The sequence below is a fragment of the Octopus bimaculoides genome, chromosome 28, assembly GCF_046866305.1.
Source record: "Octopus bimaculoides isolate indiv1 chromosome 28, ASM4686630v1, whole genome shotgun sequence".
NCBI classification, from domain to species: domain Eukaryota; kingdom Metazoa; phylum Mollusca; class Cephalopoda; order Octopoda; family Octopodidae; genus Octopus; species Octopus bimaculoides.
Window position 1 is genome coordinate 9,985,684 of NC_142955.1, and position 15,682 is coordinate 10,001,365.

The 15,682-nt window shown below is 37.1% G+C and overlaps 1 protein-coding gene across 6 annotated transcripts in view; it reads left to right on the forward strand.

Annotated features, from left to right (window-relative positions):
- LOC106868857 (uncharacterized) overlaps positions 1-15,682 on the forward strand; it is a 28,782-nt gene that overhangs the window by 2,361 nt on the left and 10,739 nt on the right. For 2 of the 6 annotated variants that reach the window (XM_089344165.1, XM_089344163.1), the window contains one exon: positions 12,587-12,705. The gene's annotated coding sequence lies outside the window, so the exon portion shown is untranslated. Of the gene's footprint in view, positions 1-9,028; positions 9,389-9,562; positions 9,635-12,586; positions 12,706-15,682 lie in introns of those variants that run through there. The other 4 variants (XM_052977383.2, XM_089344164.1, XM_089344162.1 and 1 more) reach the window with 4 other exon arrangements.

Consider the following 15,682-nt stretch of genomic DNA (forward strand, 5'->3'; position numbering starts at 1 on the left):
TAATTACTCACCACCGTGTTCATACAGGAGAAAAGCCATATCACTGTGATATCTGTGGTAAATCATTTTCTGATGGGAGTGCTTTCAGTCAACACAAGCTCATTCATACAGGAAAGAAACCATACCATTGCCATATCTGTGGTAAATCATATTCACGTGGCTATAGGTTAAGTACTCACAAATGCATTCGTACACAATAGAAATCATATCACTGTGCTGTCTGTGGTAAATCATTCTCTAGAAAATGTGACTTAACTAGTGACAAATGCACTCATACAGGAAAGAAACTGTGTCACTGTGATATCTGTGGTAAACTATTCTCTTGAAATTTCCACCTGATTACTCACCAACATATTCATGCAGAGAAAAGCCATATCACTGATATTTTTGGTAAATTGTTTTCTCAAAAATGTTGACATAAGCAAGCAGATATACATTCATACAGGAGAGAAATCATATCATCTATTCATACAGAATATGATATAGGGTCATAATACATACAGTACAAGTATGGCATGTACAACCCTGTATTTTTTCCTTTTTTTTTTTTTTTGACCCTATAATTTTTCAATAAATTCTTTCCTTTTATTCATTGGTATAACCATATTCATGATACTTCATTGGGTATTCTTTTACTTGTTCCAGTCATTTGATTGTGGCCATGCTGGAGCACTGCCTTAAAGGGTTTTAGTTTAGTCAAAGAAATCCACCCCAGGACTTATTTTTCGTAAGCCTGGTACTTATTCTATCAGGCTTTTTCAGTTTTCGTCTACCAAATCCACTCACAAAGCTTTGGTTAGCCTCGACTATAGTAAAAGACATTTACCCAAGGTGCCATGCAGTGGAACTGAACCTAGAACCATGTGGTTGGGAAGCAAGCTTCTTACCACAGCCATGCCTGTGCCTATAGTTTAGAAATTCTTTTTAAATGGCCATTAATATTACCCTATGGAACAAAGAGTCAATATTCATATTGGCATTGATACTTTGGGAGAGAGGGATTCAACATGTTTTCCTTTTTGCTTTACAACCACCTGGTTTGGGGTTCAGTCCTGCTGCGTGGCACCTTGTGCAAATGTTTTCTATAAGCTTATAAGTAAAAGGATTATGTCATACATGTTTGTGTGTTTGCACATATGTGTCCCTGTTCTGATATAACTTGAATATTGTAAACAAGTGTCACTGTCATACAAGTGATGTCATCCATTTCCAGCTTTTGATGAAAACATGTCTAGCCATGGGGAAATATTATTTTGCTTGGAAGCTATTGAATGTTAGTGATAGTGTTAACTCAACTAAAATCATTTAACCCATACAAGCCTGGGTGTTAACCCTTTTGTTACCATACTTCTGTTGAGATGCTCAGCGTTTTCCTTCAATTAATATTAGATATAACAAAGAGTTTAGTAAAATATCTTAATTATCATTCAGCTAGTGTTAGGAACATAAATTGTGACTAAGGTTTGGTGGAAGACTTTAATTCAGAACTTTTGAAAACAAGACATTTGTACTACAGAGCCAGAGGCGGTTTCAGCCAGGTTGGTATCAAAAGGGTTAAAGTAATGATGATATCTGTGTGTGTTTCCATTTGCACTTCACGAAAAATCGTTTGGTCATAAGCAGAGTTGATTTTGTCAGTTTCTTTTTGTAACAAAGCTGCTCAGTTTGTGTCTCTGGAACTTTGGAAATAAAAGATCCCTTACTTAAAAGAACTGATAATGGGTAACAACAGTAAGGGCATTGTCTGTGAAACATTGCCTCACTAATATGAAGGGAAAATAACTGATAAATGTTTTATAAATCCAAGCTAACACCACTCTACAATTATTGTGTGAGAAATAAATACATTATCCACAAAATATAACATTTCATTATAACATAGAAAGGATATTCATGTGATATCATATATTTGTTATTTACATACCTGACATAAATTCAGTTCTGTAATTTCTGTTGTAACCTAAGTTATGAATTTACTGTTTTCATTAATTTATATAATGATTGTACTATAATCCAGGCCTACTTTAATCAACAATACCAATTAATACAAGCTTACACACAGACATGGTGGAGGTGCAATGGCCCAGTGGTTAGGGCAGCAGATTTGCGGTCATAGGATCACGGTTTCGATTCCCAGACCGGGTGTTGTGAGTGTTTATTGAGCAAAAACACTTAAAGCTCCACGTGGCTCCGGCAGGGGATGGTGGCGAACCCTGCTGTACTCTTTCACCACAACATTATCTCGCTCTTCCTGTTTCTGTTGTGCCTGTAATTCAAAGGGTCAGCCTTGTCACACTGTGCCATGCTGAATATCCCCGAGAACTACGTTAAAGGTACACGTGTCTGTGGAGTGCTCAGCCACTTGGACGTTAATTTCACGAGCAGGCTGTTCCGTTGATCGGATCAACTGGAACCCTCGACGTCGTAAGCGACGGAGTGCCAGCAACACACAGACACGTGTGCATGCACACAAGTTTGTGTATAAAACAGGTAATGATTGGCAACAGGAGGAGAACTCAGACTTTAAAAATTCTTTTCCAAAGTCCCCATCCAACCCACATTTACACGAGAAAATCAACATTAAACAAATTATTGACTGGCATGTAAAAAGCACTATTCAAGTGTTGGGCCTCACGGAAGCAGTGATGTCAAGCCAAGTGAGATCATAGTCATGGCCGATGCCTGTGTCATGTTTTTGGTGTTGGCACTCCGTCGCTTGATCCGATCAACGGAACAGCCTGCTCGTGAAGTTAACATGCAAGTGGCTGAGCACTCCACAGACACGTGTACCTTTAACGTAGTTCTCGGGGATATTCAGCGTGACACAGTATGACAAGGCTGACCCTTTAAATTACAGGCACAACAGAAACAGGAAGTAAGAGTGAGAGAAAGCTGCGGTGGAAGAGTACAGCAGGGTTCGCCACCATCCCCTGGCGGATCTTCGTGGAGCTTTAGGTGTTTTCGCTCAATAAACACTCACAACGCCCGGTCGGGAAATTGAAACCGCGTCTCCGCTGCCCTAACCACTGGGCCATTGCGCCTCCACCTGTGTCATGTAATTGGCCCATTAAAAATACCCTTCAGTTGTTGGGCAATATGTTGTGCTTATGAAGACCTGCCAAACTAAATGAAATCATAGTCATGGCTAATGCCAGTGCCATTTGACCGGCACATAAAAAGCACCTCTTGAGTGTTGGGCCTCATGGAGGCAGTGACAGGTGACCAAGACCCTTGGCAGTATACTGTGCTTGTGTAAACCTGTCAAGCCAAGTGAGACTGTAGTTGTGGCCAATGCTGGTTCAGGTTAATATCACCCATGCTGGTGGCTCATAGAAAGCACCCACTACACTCTCAGAGTGGTTGGTGTTAGGAAGGGCATCCAGCTATAAAAACATTGCCTAATCAGATTGGAACCTGGTGCAGCTCCCCTGGCTTACCAGTTTTCAGCATAGGAAGTAGACATTAAATGATGATGATGATGCACAGGCAGTGACTGTGTCAGGAAATTTGCTTTCCCACCACATAACTTCAGATTAGGTCCTTATGTTTAGCACCTTGAACAAGTATCCGCTATTACTCCGTGTTGTCCAAAGCCTCGAGTATATTTGGTAGTCAGAAACTGAAGGCAACTTTGTTGTATAGATCATTGGTATATCTATATTTATGACATTTCACTTTGTGCTTTAGAAATATTTTAATGACTGAAGCCTTTGGCAATATGCCATGCTTGGAAAGAAGGCCCATCAAGCCAAGTGAAACCATAGTTGTGGCAGATACTGGGTCACACAACTGGCACCCATGCCAGTGGCATGTAAAAACACCCTTTATACTCTCAGAGTGGTTGGGATTAGGAAGGGCATCCAGCCATAGAAACCATGCCAAATCAGACGGGAGTCTGGTGCAGCCCCTCAGCTTACCAGTCCTGGTCAAACTGTCCAACCCATACCAGCATGGACAACAGACGTTAAATGATGATATCTATGTTTATCTTCTTGCTTTGACTTCCAGTGATAGTTGTAAGCAAGTGCAGCCATCATACAAGTAGTTATTGACTTCCAACCTTCTGGCGCATATACTACCACTACACACATTCCATTTCTACCAAGAACACCATCTCTAAAAATACACACATTTCCCATACGCTTCCAGAAAACTTGTCACTTTGAAACACTTCCAGAGATGGTGCTTTGGTACCAAGAGACATAACTCTTAACTTAAACCTTGCTCAGTTCATTCCATTGTCTTTTTCACACCAACCACAAATTGGATATATGTTCAGCCCCAACAATAGAGATCAGTTCTCATATTTCATTCCATAACTGCCATTTCTGAAGAGCTCAGGGTTACATAAATGGACTGCTGCCTAACACCTCTGTTGAACCCCTAGTGCAAAACTAATCGGTAAGGTTGACTGTAATGGATATATAATATTGTACACTTTGATTAATATACTGAGAGCCATTAGTGAGAGATTATCAATCTGAAAAAATTTTATAAGCTCTCTGTTTGTACACCAGGCTAACAATATTGTTTAGATTAGCAAAGAACTCTGCCTATTCTTGTGCTATGACCATTCTACATTGTAAATCCATGGTTGTGCTCCAGTTACACTAGTTTTTATAGAATGATATGCAAGACTAGGTACAAAATAATGGTCATTACCTATTTTTCTTTATTGTAGTAAATTTGACTTAGGGCTGTTTCTAGTAGTCATTATAGGTTCGTCATTGATAGATTTACTCAATCGGTTCATTGATTGGTTGAGAAAAATTGAATGACTCCAACAATTTATGTTACTTTTGTCAGAATCATTTCTGGTTATAATCAAGCAGAACCTTGAATGAATGGTATAGGCAAGAAGAGAGGCGATAAGAATCGGTAAGTGAAAGAGAGATAAAGAGGAAAGAAAGGAATAGGAGAAGGCATTCAATAGAAAAGGGGGCAGAGAATGATTGAAATTCAGAAAAGGATAATCATAAAAACATTAGTGTTTATAATTAGGTCATCACACAGGAAAATATTTGCATTGTTTTGGGGTCAGATACCAAATATTATATTGAAATTTGATAAAGGTTACTTACACAGTCAACTTAAATCTTTAGTGTTTGGTTATTTGTATTATCACACATCATAATATAATGTAGTTACTACTGATATTTCATTCATCTTTTTTAATACGATTCCCCCACTATGCATGATAGAGTAAATGACATATATCCACAGCAGAGTGAATGTTACTACATGAATAAAGGGATACCACATTCATACTGTATAGTCATCGATTCTACTGCAAAGATTTTCTCTTCTCTCACAGATATTCCAATTAACTGTCTTATTATCATTGAGAGGAAGTAGGATAGCCTATAGTTGCTGGAAATATTAGCCCCACATACCAACTCTCTTGTAGGACCAGCAATTGGCTCTGGGAAGATTTATGGTCCTTCTATAATCTAACGACTCCCTACAATGTATGGATTGTTGTTATGTGATTGCTTAGTACACTAGGAATAGCAGGGATCACATGGATTTATTCTAAGGTCACCTAATTACTCACAGACGTATTCATACTGGAGAAAAACCATATCATTGTGATAACTGTGGTAAATCATTCTCTCAAAATAAACATCTGATTACACACCAACTCATTCATACAGAAGAAAAACCATATCACTGTGATATTTGTGTTAAATCCTTTTCTCAAAGAGTTCACCTAACCAAGCACAAACGCATTCATACAGGAGAGAAAGCTTATCTCTGTGATATTTGTAGTAAATCCTTCTCAAGCCCTGATCACTTATCTAAACACATTCGTAATCATACAGGAGAAGAACCCTATCACTGTAATATCTGTGGTAAAGCATTCTCCCAAGGTAGTGATTTAAGTAGACACAAACGAATTCATACAGGAGAAAAGCCATATCATTGCGATATCTGATGGAAGCTCTTTCATTAAACACAAGCTCATTCATACAGGAAAGAAACCATATTGTCACATCTGTGATGGGTCATTTTCACATGGACATAATTTAACTGTTCACAAGCGCATTTGTACAGGAGAGAAACCTTTTCACTGCGATACTTGTGGTGAATCATTCTCTTACAGAAATGCCTTAGCTACTCACAAACACATTCACATGGGAAAGAATCCATATAATTGTAATATCTGTGGTAAATCATTCTCTCAAAAATTGAACCAAGCATAAATCTATACATACAGGAGTAAAACCAAATCATTCTCTGGAAATAGTGACTTAATTATACACAGGTGCACTCGCACAGGAGAGAAACCATATCAGTGTGATATCTGTGATAAATCATTCTCTCAAACACGGAACCTATCTAAACATAAGACTATTCATACAGGATCAGTGTGATATCAGTGGTAAATCATTCTCTGAAATATCAAGTCTAACTAAACGAGAGAAACCGTTTTGTTGTGATATCTGTGGTAAATCATTCTCTGGAAATGATACCTTGACTACTCCCAAATACACTCATACAGGAGAGAAACCCTAACGCTTTGAAGTCTCTCCAGAGTTTTTCTAATCTTTGTTTCTCAAATGCTGGGGCAATTTCCATCTGTTTCGTTAGATTCCTTTTCCTCCTCGGGATGTTTTCCATCCCTCGGTAGTGTCTGGGTTTCTGGAGAGATGATTTCCCTTTTGACTGTCTTATTCCATAGGCAGATTGTATAAAAGTCTCCAAATGTGGCTAGCATGTTTTCAGAGTGCTCTTCCATATGAGCACATTCAGTTTCTGGACTATCTTCTCGTTCAATGATTCCCATTTTTCTTTTGCACAGCCTCCTACAGTGTCTTGTCTTTAAGAGCCACTAAAAACTCCTCATCTGAATCAACAGCATGGATGTCTTTGACTCCTGGCATTGGTTTTCTGATAACTTATGTCCTGGAGTAATGCACTGCTGTTCATTCAACAGAGTCCTTGCACATCCCTATTTCGACCTGTGGATTGTCATGCCATGCACTGAGGAGAAACTTCTTCCACTGACACACAAGAATTTCACTTGTCCCGTGCTTATAATCTCATATGCATTCCTGGTCATAGTGATTATTTTACCAATGGATTCATTCTTCTCTCTCCCTTTTGGTGAATTCCAGGAGCATCTTTCATTGCTGGAGCTCATAGCCTTATAATAATAATGGCAAAGCGGGTAGCTAACCCTCAGAGCCTGTGTGTCTAGTCTTTCCTAATGTTATAATGTTACCCAGTCCTTCCTGGATGTCCTCTGGCCTGTTCCTGAAAGTCAATTGTCCAGCCATAAGTCAGTGGTAAGAAACTCTCAAAAGAGATGACCAAAGAAACCCTAATCAGGCAGATGTTATGGTCCTTAACATCTTACACTCTAAGGGAGTGGTCAGGCTAGATCCAGGTGATGACCCCTGGGTGCCCTTCTGCTGACACATTTTAACCCCTTGGATATAGAAGACTTGTGCATTTAAACCACCTGGAGATCTCATATAGTTGGAACTCTTCTCTGTTGATTCAGCTTTCAAACTTCAACTTAAAGAAGAAATAACATTGATTGTCATGGTAGTGGTGAAACGTCAGCACTATCACAATCGTTCAGAGTTATTTCCTTAGTGTTAAAAACACAAAATGGTGTGGAAGTCGTTTTTGTTCCTCCTAAACAAGATCCAGCTAGAACATTTCTCTACTGTCTCTGATATTGCCTTTAGAGGTTTTGGTTCTGTTCTTATAATCTAATGCTGAAATTGCATCTCTACAAAACCTTGGAGTTAACTCTTTCACCCAGCAGCAGTGGTGGCTCATGAATAAAATTAGTGGAGATGCTGCTTCAGAAACTTTTTAGCCGTTGTTTTAATATTGTGTAAAAGGAAACAAACAGATAAAAAGAAAATTTATACATAAACTTGAGTGGTTCACATTCTAGCCACTGCCATGTAGTGTTTAATTTGTTCACTGAACGCTGCTGCGAATTCCCCCATTTTTCAAAGATCCTTCCTATATCACAAAATAAGGGGGGAAAATCTGCCCTATTTTTAAAACCTGGCAGCAACATTGTAACTGGAAGCAGGATAATAATCAAATTCTGCACTTTATCACATTCAAGAATATAAACATATTTTTAAGCACAACACATGCAGAGTCAAAAAGAAACACTACCTTTCACCCGGCACACCTGGGTTGGCACTGCGTGATCCACAATGCTCTCTCTCCCTAGCGTGTGGCTTCCTATCTCGGACATGTGAGCATGCGCACAACAGCCAAACACCTCATCACTGGAACTGTGAAGCGCATAATTCTATACAAGGATTTTTGTATCTTTTTCATAAACTAGGGGATAGCTACTGACATTAAGCTTAAGGATTATACAATGTACAAGTATAAAGAAAGAATTAAAGTAAAAGACGGACTCATTATATTGAATATTATCGATAATATTAAGTGGAAATAGGAGGTGCTACAGTTCTGCAGTGCCTATACACGAGCTGCACTGCATAGCAGTATATGAGCAAAAATTAAACTTCTGAGAAGGCTTTCCCGCTTTCAACCACATGCCTCTTCTATGGGACATTGACTTTCTATATTCTCTCCTACCCTATCGCCAGTTCAGGCAGTCACAATGTAATTTTATATTCTTGTTATGGGTTTCACACTTCTCCTTACGAAGGACTTTTCTTATACCGCCGCTTCTTCCTCTGTTTTAATTCTCTCTAACAAAGTCAAAAAATTTCTTGAGGTCGAACCCATTTTCAAGGTAAATTTTTCAAAGGAATTGTTGATCGCATGCTCGTGCACAAATGAAAAAAAATGATTAACGAAGCGGAGTTACCATGACAACGAAGTTTTGACTTCTACTGTGAGAACACTGGTTTAAAATACGTAAATTTAAATGCTTCTAATTTCTTTATTAATGACAACTTTCCAAAATAATGATGATTGGTATTCGTCATTAGCAACAACATCGAAACTAAAATTTCCGAAAAATTTAATACAATTCTTTGTCTTTTGTTTTTTGTGGTTTTATTTGTTAGAGTAAGTCACGCAACATTTTACTTCCGTTTCCGTTAATAGTCTACGCAGGATGTTTGATATGATCGAGTCCTTGTTTATTATATCAGTAAACATTAAGACATATAACATTATTAGGTAATTTCCAATTTGACGATCGTAAAATTGAATTTGTTTTACTTTCAATTTCATTTCTATTAGCATGTCTTCTAGACGCCTTCCTGCTCCTCGTTACAGTGTGAATTTCAACGAAATATTTGCAGATAATCAATAAAAGGCGTACAATTACGACACTAGTTCGATCTTTCTCAGATTCAGCGACTTGTATTGCTTAATGCCCGTCGTGGATTGTTGACGAATTCTCACATATGCCCAGATCGAACCTCTATTCAAAGTAAGACAAACATTTTCTTCACTTTTTACTCGCTGATCGTAGAGTGTACCACTTATAATTTTATGAAATCTAACGAAAGAATGCCAATGTTTTATTGAAATAAACTTTTTCAATCACTATGATTTTACGAACGTCAAATAAGAAATTACCCATTATCATACTATTTCGTTAAAGTAGGTGAAAACCATTTGATGTTACTGCTCAGAGGTCGATATTAATTCTGTTGTCCAGCACTGATTGAAATCGGTAATGACAATATATTTATTATCCTAAACATTTCGCTAAATTACCATACCTACACTTTCTTTTAATGAATTTCTGATAATAGAATGGTAAACATTTCAAGGTGTTTCACCCTCAAAACTTATTGAATGCTATTTATCTATTTTATTATATTAATATAGACTAAGTGTCACTCCAAATCCCTGTTCTCTCATCACACACGGCTATTTGACATTCTATATGTCCACAACGAGTGAATTATAGTTAGTACAAGAGTTATATAAGAATACATTTAAGAAATAACTAAAATAAAACCAAATACACCAATACAATGATCGTTAGAATAAGCTGGCAATCCTGTCGAATTGAGTCAGAAATTATCTACCAAAGCTCGTAATTTCTTTTCATACTCATTTACACGTTTCAGTCATTTGACTGCGGCCTGCGGGAGCACCGCCTTTAGTCGAACAAATCGACCCCAGGACTTATTCTATCGATCTCTTTTACCGAACTGCTATGATACGGGGACGTAAACACACCGACATCAGTTGTCAAGCGATAGTGGGGGAACAAACACAGACACACACACACATATATATATATGTGTACGAGGGGCTTCTTTCAGTTTCCGTCTACCATATCCACTTAAGGTTTTGGTCGGCCCGAGGTGCCATGTAGTGAAACTGAACCCGGAACCTTGTGGTTGGTAAGCAAGCTACTTACCACACCGCCACTCCTGTAAGTTTTAAACATTTGGAATTAGATTATGCTTTACAGAACTACTTTTTGAATTTTTTTTATTTGTTTGCTCCCATTCCATCTCTATTCTGTAAGTTTTCATTTTCTATAACTTTTGTTCTTCATAGTTTTTCGAAATTCTTTTCAGAGGTACATTTCTTTTAATTTTTCATGTTACATTTAGGAAAAATAAATTTTTCACAAATTTAGACATACCTACACAAGTGTGATTGCCCCGCCCCCAACCTTGTTACATCATAACTGCCAGAAAAATGGATATTTTTCAATGAAATTTTCTTCAAATATACTTCAGATAGTGTAGATAACGGTCATATCAGAATTTCATGCAAAAAATAAAATTGATGGGCAATTGTGATGTACGCACATCACAATTTTTTTTAGAAACAGAAAGTTTCATTCTGTAGATAGATATATCTGATGTATGTCAATATGTATGTGTGCGAGCCTACTATTTTTTAATCTTAGATTCCAATATAACACTAATGTATACCATCTGAAAGTTATTTGTAGAAAATTTTGTTAACAAAAACAATATTCATTTTCCTGTTTAGATAAGGCCTAATTTAATTATTTGGAGTCCCGTTTCGATTTTTATTTTTTTGTTAAAAGTGTTGTTAGTGGCAGAATCCAACATTATATTAAATTAATGGATAACAATTGATATTGATAGTTGACTAGGAACATCAAAACATGTTTAATTAATAGTGTTAACCAAATCTGCAATTTACTTTCATCATCATTTAATGTCTGATTTCTGCTATGCTGGCATAGTTTGGACAGGGCTCTAGTCGTCTGTTTTGACATTGTTTCTATGGCTAGATCCCCTTCTTTATGCCAACCACTTTGGAGAGTGTATTGGGTGCTTCTATGTGGCACCAGCACCCATGAGCCCACAAGATTAGGAACGTTCAGCTGAAGAGGGAAGCAGGGGACATGCACATATACAAGGACAACCTCGATTTTACTTAGTTTGATGTGTCTTTTCAAGCACAGCAAAGTGTCAGGAGTCTCAATCCTCTGTCATCCCCTCTGTCATTGAAGCCTTTCTTTACTAATAGAGGTAGTAGCTCTCATTTAGCAGTTAAACTGGGGTTTTCAAAATAACAGATCCATATTTCAGTTTGGAAGTATTATGCTATACACAAAAGCTTGAATGTAGTGTTGTTGGTGGTGGTGGTGGTGGATGTAATGATGGTGTTAGTAGGTGTGGTGGTGATGGTAGTAAATGGCGAAGGTGCGTGCATCGTATTACTATTACTCATTTCCAATGTAGTCATATCTTCACTTTCAGATAACCATTGTATCCTCAAAGAAGTCACATAATTATACTATTTACACACTACACTGGGACGGACATGTCCTCTCTCCTGCTAGATCATCCTATCAGGGTTTTACTCTCATTTGATGCAGCAGCTGCAAGCTGGGAGAGACCGCATGGCAGGACATGACTGGGGAAGATCTCCAGAGGCTCAACATCACGTTGGAGAATGCAGAGGGGCTGGTATGGAACTGTCAGTGATGGAAAGCACTAGCGGACCTGGTCAGATTTTTACAACTGGATGCCCTTCCAAATGTCAACCACTCCAGTGTGGACTGGATGCTTTTAACGTGATATCAGCACTGGCAGGGTGACCAAGTAACTTGCAAGACAATTTAAGAATATTGTATTTTCTGTGTAAATTATATAAATGTTTGAAAAATTTTTGAGCAGGATTAAAATATTTAAAGAATTTGGAGAAATATGCTATTCCTGGGAGACCATTACCATGGTGGCAGTGTGGATCCAATTATTCCTTCTAATGAAGTGCTTATATCTAAGCAAAATCAGTAACTGTATGACACTATCTTTTCTATATATTGCGACCTGAAATAGACTACTGCCATGTCTGGCAGATGAGTGCCCATCACTGAGGATGGTCCAATAATATCAAATTCACTTGGTCTGGTGGGCTTGGAGTTAGGATGTTAGTGAGTTCTCTCCCTGCTTGCAATATATATCAAGTACGAGGTGCACTGAATAACCAGCTGGAGGAGGAGTCCTGGGGTTAAAATAACAGTATCATCTGTTCTTAAAGAACACCTGTGCTTAAGTGACAATAAACATTGTTTATATCTGTTACTTTTTCCTAAATAAAAATGTAGTAAAATTTCCACTCTTGTATCTGTACATTGTAAGTATTCTCAGGATCTTATATTTTTGTTTCTTTTATATTTCAGAATACCAGAAACAGCAAAGAATTATTCACAGTGAATACAGCATCTATATTTATCATATTTTCAAGACTAAACAAAAATATTACACAGAGCAGATTTATTTCCATTTATATAAATGAAAGGTGAACTACAGATGAATATTTTATATAGAACTGTTATTAATAGCTGCATTTGAGTTTTTCTCTGCTTTGAATGTTTATGCATTGATTTTTACCATCTAATTCCACTTTTCCATTGTATAAAACATATACAAGATCATTTCAGTTAGTAAACTTGGAAGAACTTTCAAAGGGGTTTGCAGCTTCTCCAGATATCGACAAATATAACACTTGGTGGAAATATAGTAGTAGTAGTATTTGCTAAGAATAAAGCAAGACAAATCAAGCGTATATGGGGATAATAAAAGAAAAATTATGGAAGTTGAGTTATGCGAGAAGAAAGTTAAATGTGTGACAAACTCTAAAATCATTGATGTTGTTGATGATCTAAAGCCATATCACTGTGGTATCTGTGGTAAATCATGTTCTGATGAAGGTTGTTTCATTAAACACAAGCGTATTCATACAAGAGAAAGACCATATCAGTGTAATATATGTGGTGAATCATTTTCAAATAGACTTCATTTAACTCCTCACCAATATATTCATACGGGAGAGAAACCATATCACTGTAATATCTGTGGTATGTCATTCTCTCGAAATGGTAACTTAACAACTCACAAACGCTTTCATACAGTAGCAAAACCATATCAGTGTGATATCTGTGGTAGATCGTTCACTCAGGCACAATCTGTAACTGCTCACAAACGCATTCATACAGGAGAGAAGCCATATCACTGTGATATCTGTAGAAAGCCATTCTCTCAAAGTAGTACCTTAAGTCAGCACAAACGTATTCATACAGGAGAAAAGCCATATTGCTGTGATATCTGTGGTAAGTCATTCTCTCAAAATTGTGATTTAATTAGACACAAACGTACTCATACTGGAGAAAAGCCATTTCATTGTGATATCTGTGGTATGTCATTTTCTGATGGTAGCCATTTAAGTAAACACAAGAAAATCCATACAGGCGAAAAACCATACCAATGTACCATCTGTGGTAAATCATTCTCTCGTGTAGATGCTCTAACAATTCACAAACGGGTTCATACAGGGGAGAACCCTTATCCTTGTGATGTTTGTAGTAAGTCTTTCTCTAACCGCAGTAACTTAAATAAACATGTGTACATTCATATTGGAGAGAAGACATATCTCTGTGATCACTGTGGGGAGTCATTCTCTCAAAGTTGTGATTTAAGGAGGCACAAATGTGCCCATACAGGAGACACCCATATGTAAATCATTCTACAAAAGGTGACTTAATTACTCACCAACAGTAATTAACCCTTTAGCATTCAGATTTCTTTGTCAAGTGCATTGCTTATTTATTCACATTGTTTTAAAGTAATCGTGCATTATTTTGTTGCTTCAACATTTCAATGGTGTGTTTGCATGTTTTTAGAATGACATTGTAGGGTAGGTGTGAGAGGTTGGGTCAATTTTAACATAAAACAGGCAGATTATTTGGCCTGGACATAACTGGATTAAATACTAAAGGGTTAAGTCATCTTTTACAGATATCAACAAATATCACACTTGATGGAAATATAGTTCTAGAAATATTTGCTAACAATACGATAAAACCAAATCCTCTGTATATGGTGGAAATAAAAGAAAAATTATGGAAATTGAGAAGAAGATAAATGTGAAACAAACTCTAAAATCATTGATTTTATTGATGATTTTTAAAGCCATATCATTGTGATATGTGTGGTAAATTACTCTCTTAGAATGGGTCATGTAGTTATCTACAAATGCATTCGTGCAGGGGAGGATCATAGCAGTGCAACATCTGTAGTAAATCATTCTCTCATGGATATGCTTTAACATATCACAAACACATTCATACAAGAGAGAAACTGTATTACTGTCACATTCTCTGAAAAAAGTCCCTTAACTGATTGTATTGTTATTCATCCAGATCAGTTACTATATCAAAATATAGAGGGCATAGTACATACGGTGCAACAAGCACTGTATGTATAATCCTGTTTCATTTATTTTTTTTTTACCCCATAATGTTCTTATATTTTGTTGAGTAAATTCTTTCCTGATATTTGTTGGTCTAACTAATAACTTTATAAAGGCATGTGGCTTAAGGCTAGAGTATTCAGCTCATGAGTTAGATTCCAGGTGGCAAGTTGTGTCCTTGAGCAAGACACTTCATTTCATGTTGCTCCAGTCCACTCAGCCGGCAAAAATGAGTTGTACTTGTGTAATGCTGAATCTCCTTGAGAACCACATTAACCCTTTTGAGACATACAGTATTTTTTATGTGTAGCCAAAAACTGAAATTTTTTTCTGTTGAGATTGAAATTGATGGGTGTATATAGAAAACAAAGGCTAAAGTGCCTATAACTACTTTATTAATATGTAAAACTATATATATATTATATAGTTTTAGATTAAATCTACTGAAGGATGATCTCTAGCTATTACATTTTAAAACCTCAAAGTCCTTTCAGTTTGTATCACCCGTGCCGATCATTTGGCCTGGGTGTCACAAGAGGGTTAAGGGTAAGCATGTTTGTGGAGTTCTCAGCCACTTGAATGTTAATTTCACAAGCAGGTTGTTCCATTGATTGGATCAACCAGACACATCATCATCATCGTAACCAACAGAATGCCTGCTTACTTAATGATTTTATCATTATTAGTGATCTCTCATTGGGGCAGTGTAGAAATTTTTTAAAACTCCCTTCAAGAGTACCTTAAATGCGAAAGAATACAACTGCATTCATACATGAGAGAAGCCATGTAACATCCATGGTAAAATGTTCACACATGGATGTGCCTTAACTTGTCACAGACACATTCATACAGAAGAGAAACCATATCACTGATATTTTTAGCAACTTTTTGTATCTTGTTTGCAAGATTCTTTATGTGAACTTGTGTGTTGAAGCAAATTATGTTGTGTCTGGGGAAAGTCATATTGTCTTAATGCTTTATTATCTAACACACTCACTGGTTCATTTTCCATTCATTATTTATATTT